Source organism: Nicotiana attenuata, chromosome 6, assembly GCF_001879085.1.
Source record: "Nicotiana attenuata strain UT chromosome 6, NIATTr2, whole genome shotgun sequence".
Classification (NCBI taxonomy): domain Eukaryota; kingdom Viridiplantae; phylum Streptophyta; class Magnoliopsida; order Solanales; family Solanaceae; genus Nicotiana; species Nicotiana attenuata.
The window spans coordinates 79,037,026-79,047,785 of NC_031994.1; positions in this window are offsets into that span (position 1 = coordinate 79,037,026).

Here is a 10,760-nt window from a genome sequence, read left to right on the forward strand (position 1 = left end):
ATCAGGTAAATCGGATGCATGGTTAGAGCCTTTAATTGGCCCAATCGAAAAAGCCAAACTTCAAAGCCACAGTTCATTGACGTTGATGAATGATATTGTGCATGCCACTTTGAAGGTATTCATCTTCTCTCTCTTTTTTCTTTACTTTATGGTTTTTCTATCTTTGGGATTCTTATTTCCCTTTTTTTTAGGCCAATCTTATCGGCATAGAGATGATGAAAAGAGTTACCTCCTCAGAGCAGATTGCACGTGATTCTCAGCTAGAGGCGTTCAATTGGAAGGAACAGTACGAAAGCTTGCAAATTGATATGGAATATTTGGAAGAGAGTAAGAGTACCTTGGAGCAGCAGGTGCGGGCCTTGACTTCGGAATTGGGGATTGTAAAGGCTTCTTTGAGTCAAGTAGATAAAGAAAGACCTCGTCTTGAAACTTCCTTCTCAGAGCAGCTATCCAAGGCTAGTGAAGATAACAGAGAGTTAAAGGCTCTCTTAAGTGAAAAAGAAGCTTACGCCGGGGAGCTCGTGCAGAATTTGTCACAAGCACAAGAAGACCTCCGAGTTTCTTCTGATAAGGTTTGTGCTTTGGAAAAATCCTATGCCTCTCTTCAAGCCTCTTACACATCTGCCTTAGCTGAAAATGAGAAATTGAAGAGCGAGATTGCTGACTGGGAAAGGGATTACGAGATTCCTGAGGATAAGTCTGCTATGGAAGTAAGTTGGGCGTTTTTGAATTCACGCCGTGATAGCCTAATTGAAGCTGGCCAAGAAAATTTCAACTTAGAGTCTGAGTTGTCTAAGATCAATGAAACTATTGAGAAAGCTCAGCAAACTCAAGATTTTCCTTCTCCCGTGGCCGAAGCTTCCGTGAATGTTGAAGTTGATACGGGTATCCCAAATCTTTCAAGCCCAGTCGAGCCTGTTGCTGCAAGCCAAGCTGATCCCACTGTTGTAAGCCAAGTTGATCCCGTTGCTGTTGATGCACCTCTTTCAGTTCCCTCATCTTCTTAGTGATAAGTTTAAGCTGTTTGAATTCTCTCTTTTTTTTCATTTTCAAGTATCTTTTTGGAAGGTTATGTTTAAAACCCTTGGTTTCATTTGAGGGTTTGCTTTTGAAAACTTAAGTCCCCAGACCTTTTATGGGGCAGTATGTATAAACAATTTGCCGTTCCTATGACTAAGTTCTTAGTCTTAAGCTTTTTTAACAGTTTAGAAGTTTTCTCGTTATCTGTTAACTTCATGAATAAAATAATCATGAGTTTTATAAAAGAGGGCCCTTTTATATTCGACACTTAATGAAGAAGACGTCTCAACTTCATAATGGTGTTAACATACGATAAAAGAAATAGGAATACACATGTTTCTTTGAAATAACTTTGACAAGTTTTTATTTGAACCTTGTCTAGTTTTGAGTAACACTTTACACGTATTTGAATTACATCTATAACTATCCGTAACTGTTTTTCTTGTAACAGATTTTTGAAAAAGAAAAAAAACAAACACGAGGTTTTTATTTATAACCCGTTTCAGTACATAGCCTTTACCCTAACTATAGTAAGGTTTTCTTTGGCCATTAGCTCGTGACTTTTATTCTGCACTCGATTCATTCAATGAGTGAACTCTCAGGCTTGATCTTTGATTTTTCTCAATCTACTTTGCCTTCTTTATACACATGCCCGTGTATATTATGTAGTCCCCCAAGTGTTTGAGCGTTGAAGTATGAAGCCTCGAGCATTTGATTGTTCCTCTCATTTGGTCCTTTCCCTAAAAAAGAAAAACATACGGGACTCGGAGGTGAGATTATAGATATAGATTGCTTAACCCGTTTGTATTTCTATCAGAATAATTGTAACCCTAGGCCGGGAAATTTAATTTATTCCTCGTGCCTTGCAGGTCGTGACTCATCATTTAGCATGGGTTAGCTTTTTGCCTATCATCTAAAATCGTTAGTAAAATTTTAACAATTCAAAATTAAACTTTAAAGTATGGATACCTGACCGTGGGTATTCCTTAGAAGTAGTATCTCTTCAGGTGAACATCATTCCAATGCGAAGGTAGTACCTTGCCTTCCATTGTTTCTAACTCATATGCTCATTTGCCTGCAATACCACAAATCCTATAGGGTCCTTCCCATGTTGGACTTAATTTTCCCGCGTTAGCTGCCTTCGTAGATTGAAAAACCTTTTTAAGCACGAAGTCCCCAATTTTGAAGAATCTAAGGCGTGCTTTCCGGTTGTAGTACCGTTCTATGACCTGCTTCTGTGCTGCCATTCTTATTAGTGCTGCTTCTCTCCTTCCTTCAAGTAAATCAAGATTTACACGCATTTCCTCGTCATTAGACTCTTCTGTTGCCTGCATAAACCTTGTGCTTGGCTCTCCTATCTCAATAGGAATTAAAGCTTCTGCTCCATAAACCAATGAAAATGGTGTTTCTCCTATACTTATTTTTGTTGTTGTGCGATATGCCCATAAAACACCAGGTAGCACTTCTGGCCAATTTCCTTTTGATTCTTCTAAACGCTTCTTTGAATTATTAATAATGACTTTATTTGTTGATTCTACTTGGCCATTACCCACCGGATGAAAAGGTGTAGACGTAATCCTTTTAATCTGCCAACTTTGAAAAAATTCCGTGATTTGAGCTCCTATAAACTGAGGGCCATTATCACATACGATCTCCTTTGGTACACCAAATCGGCATATGATATTCTGCCAAATGAAATCTTTAACTTCCTTTTCTCGCACCTGTTTGAATGCTCCTGCCTCTACCCATTTAGTAAAATAATCAGTGAGTACGAGCAAAAATTTTACCTGTCCTTTTGCTTGTGGTAATAGACCCACGATATCCATTCCCCATTTCATAGATGGCCACGGTGCGATGACTGGACATAATAATTCCGCAGGTCTATGCATATTGTTACCGCACCTTTGATATTTATCGCATTTAGCCACGAAACTTTCTCCTTCTTCTTCCATTTTAGGCCAATAATACCCTGCCCTAATTAGGGTTCTTACCAATGATCTTCCTCCGGTGTGATTCCCACAGTGCCCCTCGTGTATTTCTCTCATTACGTACTCCGTTTGAAAAGGTCCGAGGCATCTGGCTAAGGGACCACCGAATATTTTACGATGTATATTGCCTTGCTTTAAGCAGTACCGAGCAGCCTTTTTTCGAAGCGCGTGAGCTTTTTTCTTATCATCAGGGACGGTACCATACTGCAAAAAAGCAACAATCTCGTTTCTCCAGTTAAGTTATTAAAATTTACCACATTCTTATCAGGGTCAAGAACTAAATGAAATAAATGAATAACTGAATGATTTGCATCGCTCGCCACATCTACCGTAGATGCGAGATTAGCTAGGGCGTCCGCTTCAACATTTTCATCCCTTGGTATTTGCGTAACTTTCCAAGTCTGGAATTGCTTTACCAGCTCCCGTACCTTCACTAAATATTGTTGCATTCGTGCTTCCCTGGCTGTGTAAGTCCCCAGCATCTGGTTAACCACGAGCTGCTAATCGCTTTTGATCGTAATTTGATTGATGCCGAGTTATCGTGCCAGTTCTAAACCTGCAAGCATAGCTTCATACTCTGCTTCATTGTTAGTTATAGAATGGCATTTAATGGCTTGTCTAATGATTTCACCCGTAGGTGGTACCAAAACGATTCCTAAGCCCGCACCCTTTACATTAGATGAACCATCAGTAAATAAGGTCCAAGTTCCTAGATTAGCCCCGTTGAACACCTGCAATTCTTTTTCTGCTTCTAATTGCATCCCTTGGCTAAAATCAGCCACGAAATCAGCTAATACTTGAGATTTTATAGCAGTTCTAGGTTGATAGGTGATATCATATTCGCTTAATTCTATAACCCACTTGGCTAACCTTCCTGATAATTCATGCTTATGTAATATAATGCGTAGTGGATAAGCAGTTACGACAACGATAGGGTGACATTGAAAATAAGGCCTTAGTTTCCTAGATGCCATGATTAATGCAAGTGCAAGCTTTTCTAGTTGTGGATATTGCGTTTCCGCATCCAATAAAGATTTACTAAAATAATAAATCGGAGATTGTTTACCTTGATCTTCGCGGACTAAAACAGCACTTACCGCTACTTCTGAGATAGCAAGGTAGATGAGTAATCTCTCTCGATCCTTTGGTTTTGCGAGCAACGGCGGATTTGATAAATATGTCTTCAAATTTTTGAGTGCCTGTTGACATTCCTCATTCCATTCAAAATGATCGTGCTTTTTAAGAGCTGAAAAGAATTTAAAACATTTTTCCGATGATTTAGAAATGAATCTCCCCAAGGCTGCAATTCTTCCCGTTAGCCTCTGCACTTCTTTTTTACTTGTAAGTATGTCAGGAATTTCTTCTATAGCCTTAATCTGCGCGGGATTTACTTCAATACCACAATTAGAAACAAGAAAACCCAAACACTTACCTGATGCAACACCGAATGCACATTTTTCAGGATTCAATTTTGTCACGGCCCTAAATCTGAACCCGGTCGTGATGGCGCCTCTCGTGAAGATGAGGCCAGCCAATTAATCCAACTTATCTTTTTAGAATAGTTAACATTAATAAGTAGCTTTAATACGATTAAGTAACCACAGTCTATTAAAAGATCTCTTTAATAAGTGCAGAAAAAAACCCAAACACAGCCCAAACCGGGATGTCACAAGTCACGAGCATCTATCAGAGTATAAATACAACTACAAGACCTAAAATATACAAAGCCGGAATAATGAACCAAAAGAGAGAAAAATGGTGCTGCGAACGCAGGCAGTCACCTCGCTACTCCTATAGCTCTGCTTCTGATCAGCCAAAACCCGCTACCGGGTGAACAAATACCTGCATCTGCACGCGAGGTGCAGGGAGTAAAGTGAGTACTCCAACTCAGTGAGTAATAAGGGTAAATAACAACTGAGCAGTAAGAAATCACGTAAAGCAAACCATCATGCTATATAGGGACAGTGAGAAAAAAACCTTTGAGAGAAAGCAGTGAAGCTGTAAAAACTTTAGAAATATCTTAGCTCAGTTTAAAACCTCTTTTGAAAATGACTTTTTCAACAATTACGCAATTGAATGCAAAACAAATAGTGCAGATATGCACAGAAGTCCGCCTCTCGGGCACCACACTCGGTTATCAGATAATACCAGAGCAACAGGTAAATATTGCAAGAAGTAGTACAAACAGCATATAATGGCAGACAATGAAATAAGGTAAACACATCAAACAGTACCGGTACCACTGCAGCGTGCAGCCCGCTCCACATATCGCTGCGGCGTGCAGCCCGCTCCATTTATCGTCGACGGCGCTCACTGGGGGTGTGCAGACTCCAGGAGGGGCCCCTTACGGCCCAAGCGCAATATCAAGCCATCTCGTGGCATCAAACTAGGCCCTCAACCTCATTTCAATAACAGTATAACACTGTTGCGGCGCGCAGCCCGATCCATAAGTATCCTCACAATATAGGCCCTCGGCCTTACTCAGTCAACAAAATCACATAAGCCACTCGAGCAACAATAAAAAAGTGTTTCTCAGCCCCAAAACATCATTTAAATATCATTTGAGTATTAAAACTGAGTGAACGAGGCTGAGTTTTGAAAACAGTAGGAAATAACATGACTGAGTTCAAATGTATATAATTAAATCAGTGAGGAATTATCAACAACAATCCCCGAAGGGTTCAAATAGTTGGCACGAAGCCCAAATATGGCATTCAGCCCAAATAATGATCATAGCAAACTGATTTCAATCAAATACGTGGTAAATTCATTAATCGGGATGGACTAAGTCACAATCCACAACGGTGCTCTACCCCACGCTCGCTATTCGGCGTGCAAGTCACCTCAACATAGCACTATGATGTGCAATCCGGGGTTTCAAACCCTCAGAATATCATTTACAATCATTACTCACCTCGAACCGGCGAAATCTCTAGCTCGCGACGCCTTTTCCCCTCAAATCGGCCTCCACGCGCGTCGAATCTGACCAAAACCACAACGAATACATCACAATATGCCAAAGGAACAATACCCAATCGAAAACAATCGAAAAATATTAAAAATCCCGAAATTGGCAAAACCCGAGCCCCGGGCCCACTCCTCGAAACTCAAAAATTCTTACACCAACGGGTTCCTTATCTCGCCACGAGTCTATACATATGAAAAACACCAAAATCGGAGTCCATTTGACCCTCAAATTGCACTTTGAAATAACAAATTTCCAAGCCCTAGCTTTACCCTCATTGGATGAATTTTCCACAAATTTCCATGTAAATTCTACCATTAATTCATGTATTTAGGCCAAGGAACTCACCTCCAATCACACCTAGTCGAAACCCCCTTCAAATTCCGTCCAAGAGCTCTTAAGGTTGCTTACAAATGGAGGAAATGGACTTAAGCTCGCGGAACAAAATGAGTTTTAAAACCCTTCTGATAACAGTGACTTTCGCATCTGCGGTCCCATTACCGCGTTGCGGCTACCGCTTCTGCGGTTAAAATTCCGCTTCTGCAGATCTTCATTAGACCAACAACCGCTTCTGCGGTCCCGTATCCGCATATGCGGACCCCGCTTCTGCGGATGATTGTCCGCTTTTGCGGAAACACCAAAGCTTCCATTTTTCGCACCTGCGACTCTGCCACCGCATCTGCGGTGCCGCAAATGTGTCTTCCCTTCCGCATCTGCGAAATCTTCCGTCCAATCCATAGACCGCACCTGCGAACCTNTTTTTTTTTCATTAGACTTAAATCCCTCAAGAAAATTGTCTAATAGATCCATCGTCGGGAAAAGTCCAATCTTTTTAAAAAAATACTATTTAATTAAACTAATACAGCTAAAGTAGCATGAAAAGTCACCCAGACAATCTCATCAACCCACACTTAAAATTGTGCATTGTCCCCAATGCACAGCATAACCATAAGAGGGTCAGAGAAACTCCCTGGTAGGCCAAAGGCCGAAGCACTAGCAGTTCATGGGGTACTCAGACTTCTCCCAGGCTTGGTCCTTCGTGCGGGTACCTCACACTTAGTTCCAACCATTTGATTTGCTGTTGCATCCTTCCAATACCTTTGCTTTCCATGCTCCTAAAAAATTAAAAAAATTGACACTAAAAAAATAATACAATTAAAAAAATAAAAAATAAATAAAAGAAAGCAATAAAGCTGGGTTGCCTCCCAACAAGCACTTGATTTAACGTCGCGGCACGACGCGAATCACTTTTTGCCTCCACCTCGAGCTTTTGAATTGAACCCCCAATTTTGATTCAAGATTATGATTATGGTCATGGGGCGGTGGAACGAATCTAACTGGCCCAAGAAAATAATGTAGTATTCTACATTCCTTGGCCTTTGTATGAGGTATGTAATCCTGACTTTCTGGCAAGAAGAATTCCAGAATACATGCACCTTGTTCCTCATTCCTTGACTCTTCGATTGGTTCAGATGACTCTATTTCCATATCATCATCCAAACATAATATGGAAAAATGCTTGGAGTGTGGACCAATGTGCTCAAACACATGAACTTCAGGACTTTCAACATCCTCAACATCAATGATACTAGAGTTAACAAAATTTATATCCTCAAAGTCCTTGGTTGGCTCTAGTCTCACTTCTTCAACATTGACATCCTCAAATTGTAGTTGGCTAGGTTGTTGATGTTCTACTCCGACCTCCACAATTAACACCTCAAATTCATGCTCTTCTTGGCTGTTATCCTCAATATTGGCTTGTTGAGCATTAAAAGCTCCAACCACTTGACTCAATTGAGCCTCCAACTTGCGAATAGTTACCTCTTGCCTTTCTATGTGCAATTGTTTCTCATTGTTTTGTTCCAGAAGACACTTTAGCATATCCTTGATCTCCTTCAGGTCCGCATTCCCAGGTTCTTTTTTCTATTAACTTCACAAGAAAAGGTAGAACCATCATAGTAAGGGGTTGGGGGAAAATAAGAAATATAAGCACAATCATGAAGGTGACCATTTTTACCACCACACACATCACACACATTCCACAAATAAGATTGAGTTGGTGCACATAACTCGCTCTCAGGAACGTTTTGAAAATTTTGCCACGGGTGGTTTCCTTTACAATATGTATGGATATCAATAGTAGAATTATCTACACCTAAATTCCCATAATTCCAAGATGTCATGTTTCTCAAATCAACAGTTATAAAAAAAATACCAAGAAAAAACAAAACAAAATAAATGTTCAAACTTGAACCCTAGCAATATATACAGCTACAACTACACCGTTAGTTCCCCGGCAACGACGCCAAAATTTGATCACGCCCAACTATGCCTTATAAAAAGGACTAAGCGGTCGCTGCAAATATAATCCGGTTTACAAGTCCGGAGTCGAATCCCACAGAGAACTAAGGTTTAGCTACATCTGTTCACTATCACCAAGAAGACAAACTTGAACAATTCCTAACTTATAGATATTAAGATTCTTCTGTTTAACTAATTAACTAACAAATTAAAATAGTAAATTAACAACTAATGATACTGAGGGTTAGAGAAAAGATTAAGGAGGTCTAGAGTTATGATTTCCCCAATTGTCGGAATCCTTCCCTCTATGTCTTCTATAATTTCGCCTAAGTATTCTCTACCGATCATGAGCACTCTTATTACCGTAAATCTCTCCCGAGTAATTACGACAATTTACTAGACGCACTCTCCCGAGCTATGCTAGCTGGCTTTTAATACAGCTCACTTCAGATCGCACCCAAAGCTTCGTTATCCCTAATCCCGCCTTTAAACCCTCGGTTATTGATCCCTCATATACTTTGGGAGTGGTGTTGTTCAATAATTACCTAAATATGTACTCTCTTCCGAGTTATGCATACTAAATAGGCACAGCTAATTGAGAGCTCTTCAACCAACCACAATATAAACATAGTTAAACAAATAGAGAAAAGCTATGGCTCAATTATATAAAAACATAACAAGAATTTATCCTACAAAAGGTTCTATCAAAACTCTAGATAACAAATTAGCTATTCATAATAGTATGTAAAACTACAATACTAAAAGTCATAACCAACAATGAAAAATAGGAAGAGGAAGGAAAAACTTGTAGAAGAATTCTCCGCCTTACTCCCTATGTGTTCTTGCCTCCAAGGGTGTTGTCTAACCCTAAAGTAGTGTCTCTTGCCTCCTTAGGTCTAATTTTTGTCCAAAATATGTCCCCTCCTTGTTCTTGGCCGGCCTCCTTTGTTTAATATAGGGTTTAGGACTTAAAATCCCATGTTTTGCACTTTAGTCCCTGAAATTTTCGCTTCCTGCCGCGGTCCCACCGCGGTCACGGTCAAACCGCGGCCAAACATACTCTCTGATTCTTCAGTTGTCCGCGAGTACACTCTGCCGCGGTTCTGCCGCGGTGGAACCGCGGTTTTTCACCCTGTTCCGTTTGGAATTTGGAAAAACGTAAAACATGAAAGTTTTATCCCTTTGAGTTAGCTTTCCAATCATATATTGTGGAGCGCAAATGGAGTTCTGAGCAAAAAGTTATGTCTATTTTACTAGACAGTGCGCAATATGCCTCCTCAAGTCTTCGTTCGTACTTAATTATCAAATTTGACCCCCGAACACGATCCCGGCTTAATTCCTTGAGCTTTTACTCAGACTTCAAAGCTTCAAATCACTTAAATTCATTCCATAACATCTATATAGCTCGGAATCACACCTACAAGGCATAAAACACACAATTAGTGCAAAACACTAGCGATTAAAGCGCAAACTCAATTAAAGTGCAGTAAATTCGAGTGTAATAAGCGACTAAAATATGCAATTATAGCCTATCATCAACACCCCACACTTAAACCATTGCTCGTCCTCGAGCATTCAAACTCCACTTTTTTTATAGACACGACATTTTTAAACAATTCTCCTAACTCATCACACCAAGAGTATTTAAAATAGACTAAGCACAAAAGCGTAACATCTTCACCTCAAGATTTGACTCACAAGTACCACACGTTATTCACAACTCACCCACTTACTCTAATATAGAGGTCACTGACATTACCTTTCCTTCATGAATCAAGTGCCCTCACACAACAAAAGAGAGTAGTTCCACACAATAATATTTAAGAACACTTAGGAACTCAAGATAGAAAGAATTTACTCACTCTCAGAAATAACATTCATATGCCACAAAAGATGCACCATAAACTTGCCCGTAGTGTACTACTCCACTAATCGAGCTCATTCAATCTTGGATAAATTAGGACTTTATTTGGTTGTAATGTAGGCTACGGGACGGGTAGGATACATTTAGATATAAGAGTGAGTACACCTCCCTAAGCACTTTAATACATACATTTTAACATTTAAACCCCATACTTATGTCAAACCAAAACTCCACCTTCACATCAATGTATATTACCCCATTCTTCTTTAAGCACACTTACATCAAGAGCCACCACTTATCAAGGAATTTTTTTTTCACAAGAATCCAACTATTTTTTTTTCCAATTCAAGTAGCTCTTACTTTTTCAAAATAGTGCACCTCTCTCCTTATTTCATTAGTTCCACTCAAAAGCCAAACCAACCACCCCACACTTTAACTTTTACATAGTTCATAATAATTCACGTGCTCATGAGAGGTTACAATAGTTCAAATAGATGGCTAATTCGAACAAATGGGTAAGGCTTGTAATGTGGTTGCCAAAGAAACAGGATTACAGGCTCAAAGGGGTTAACTACGATACATAACAATTAGGCGGGTAAAATATACATATCTGGCTCAACAA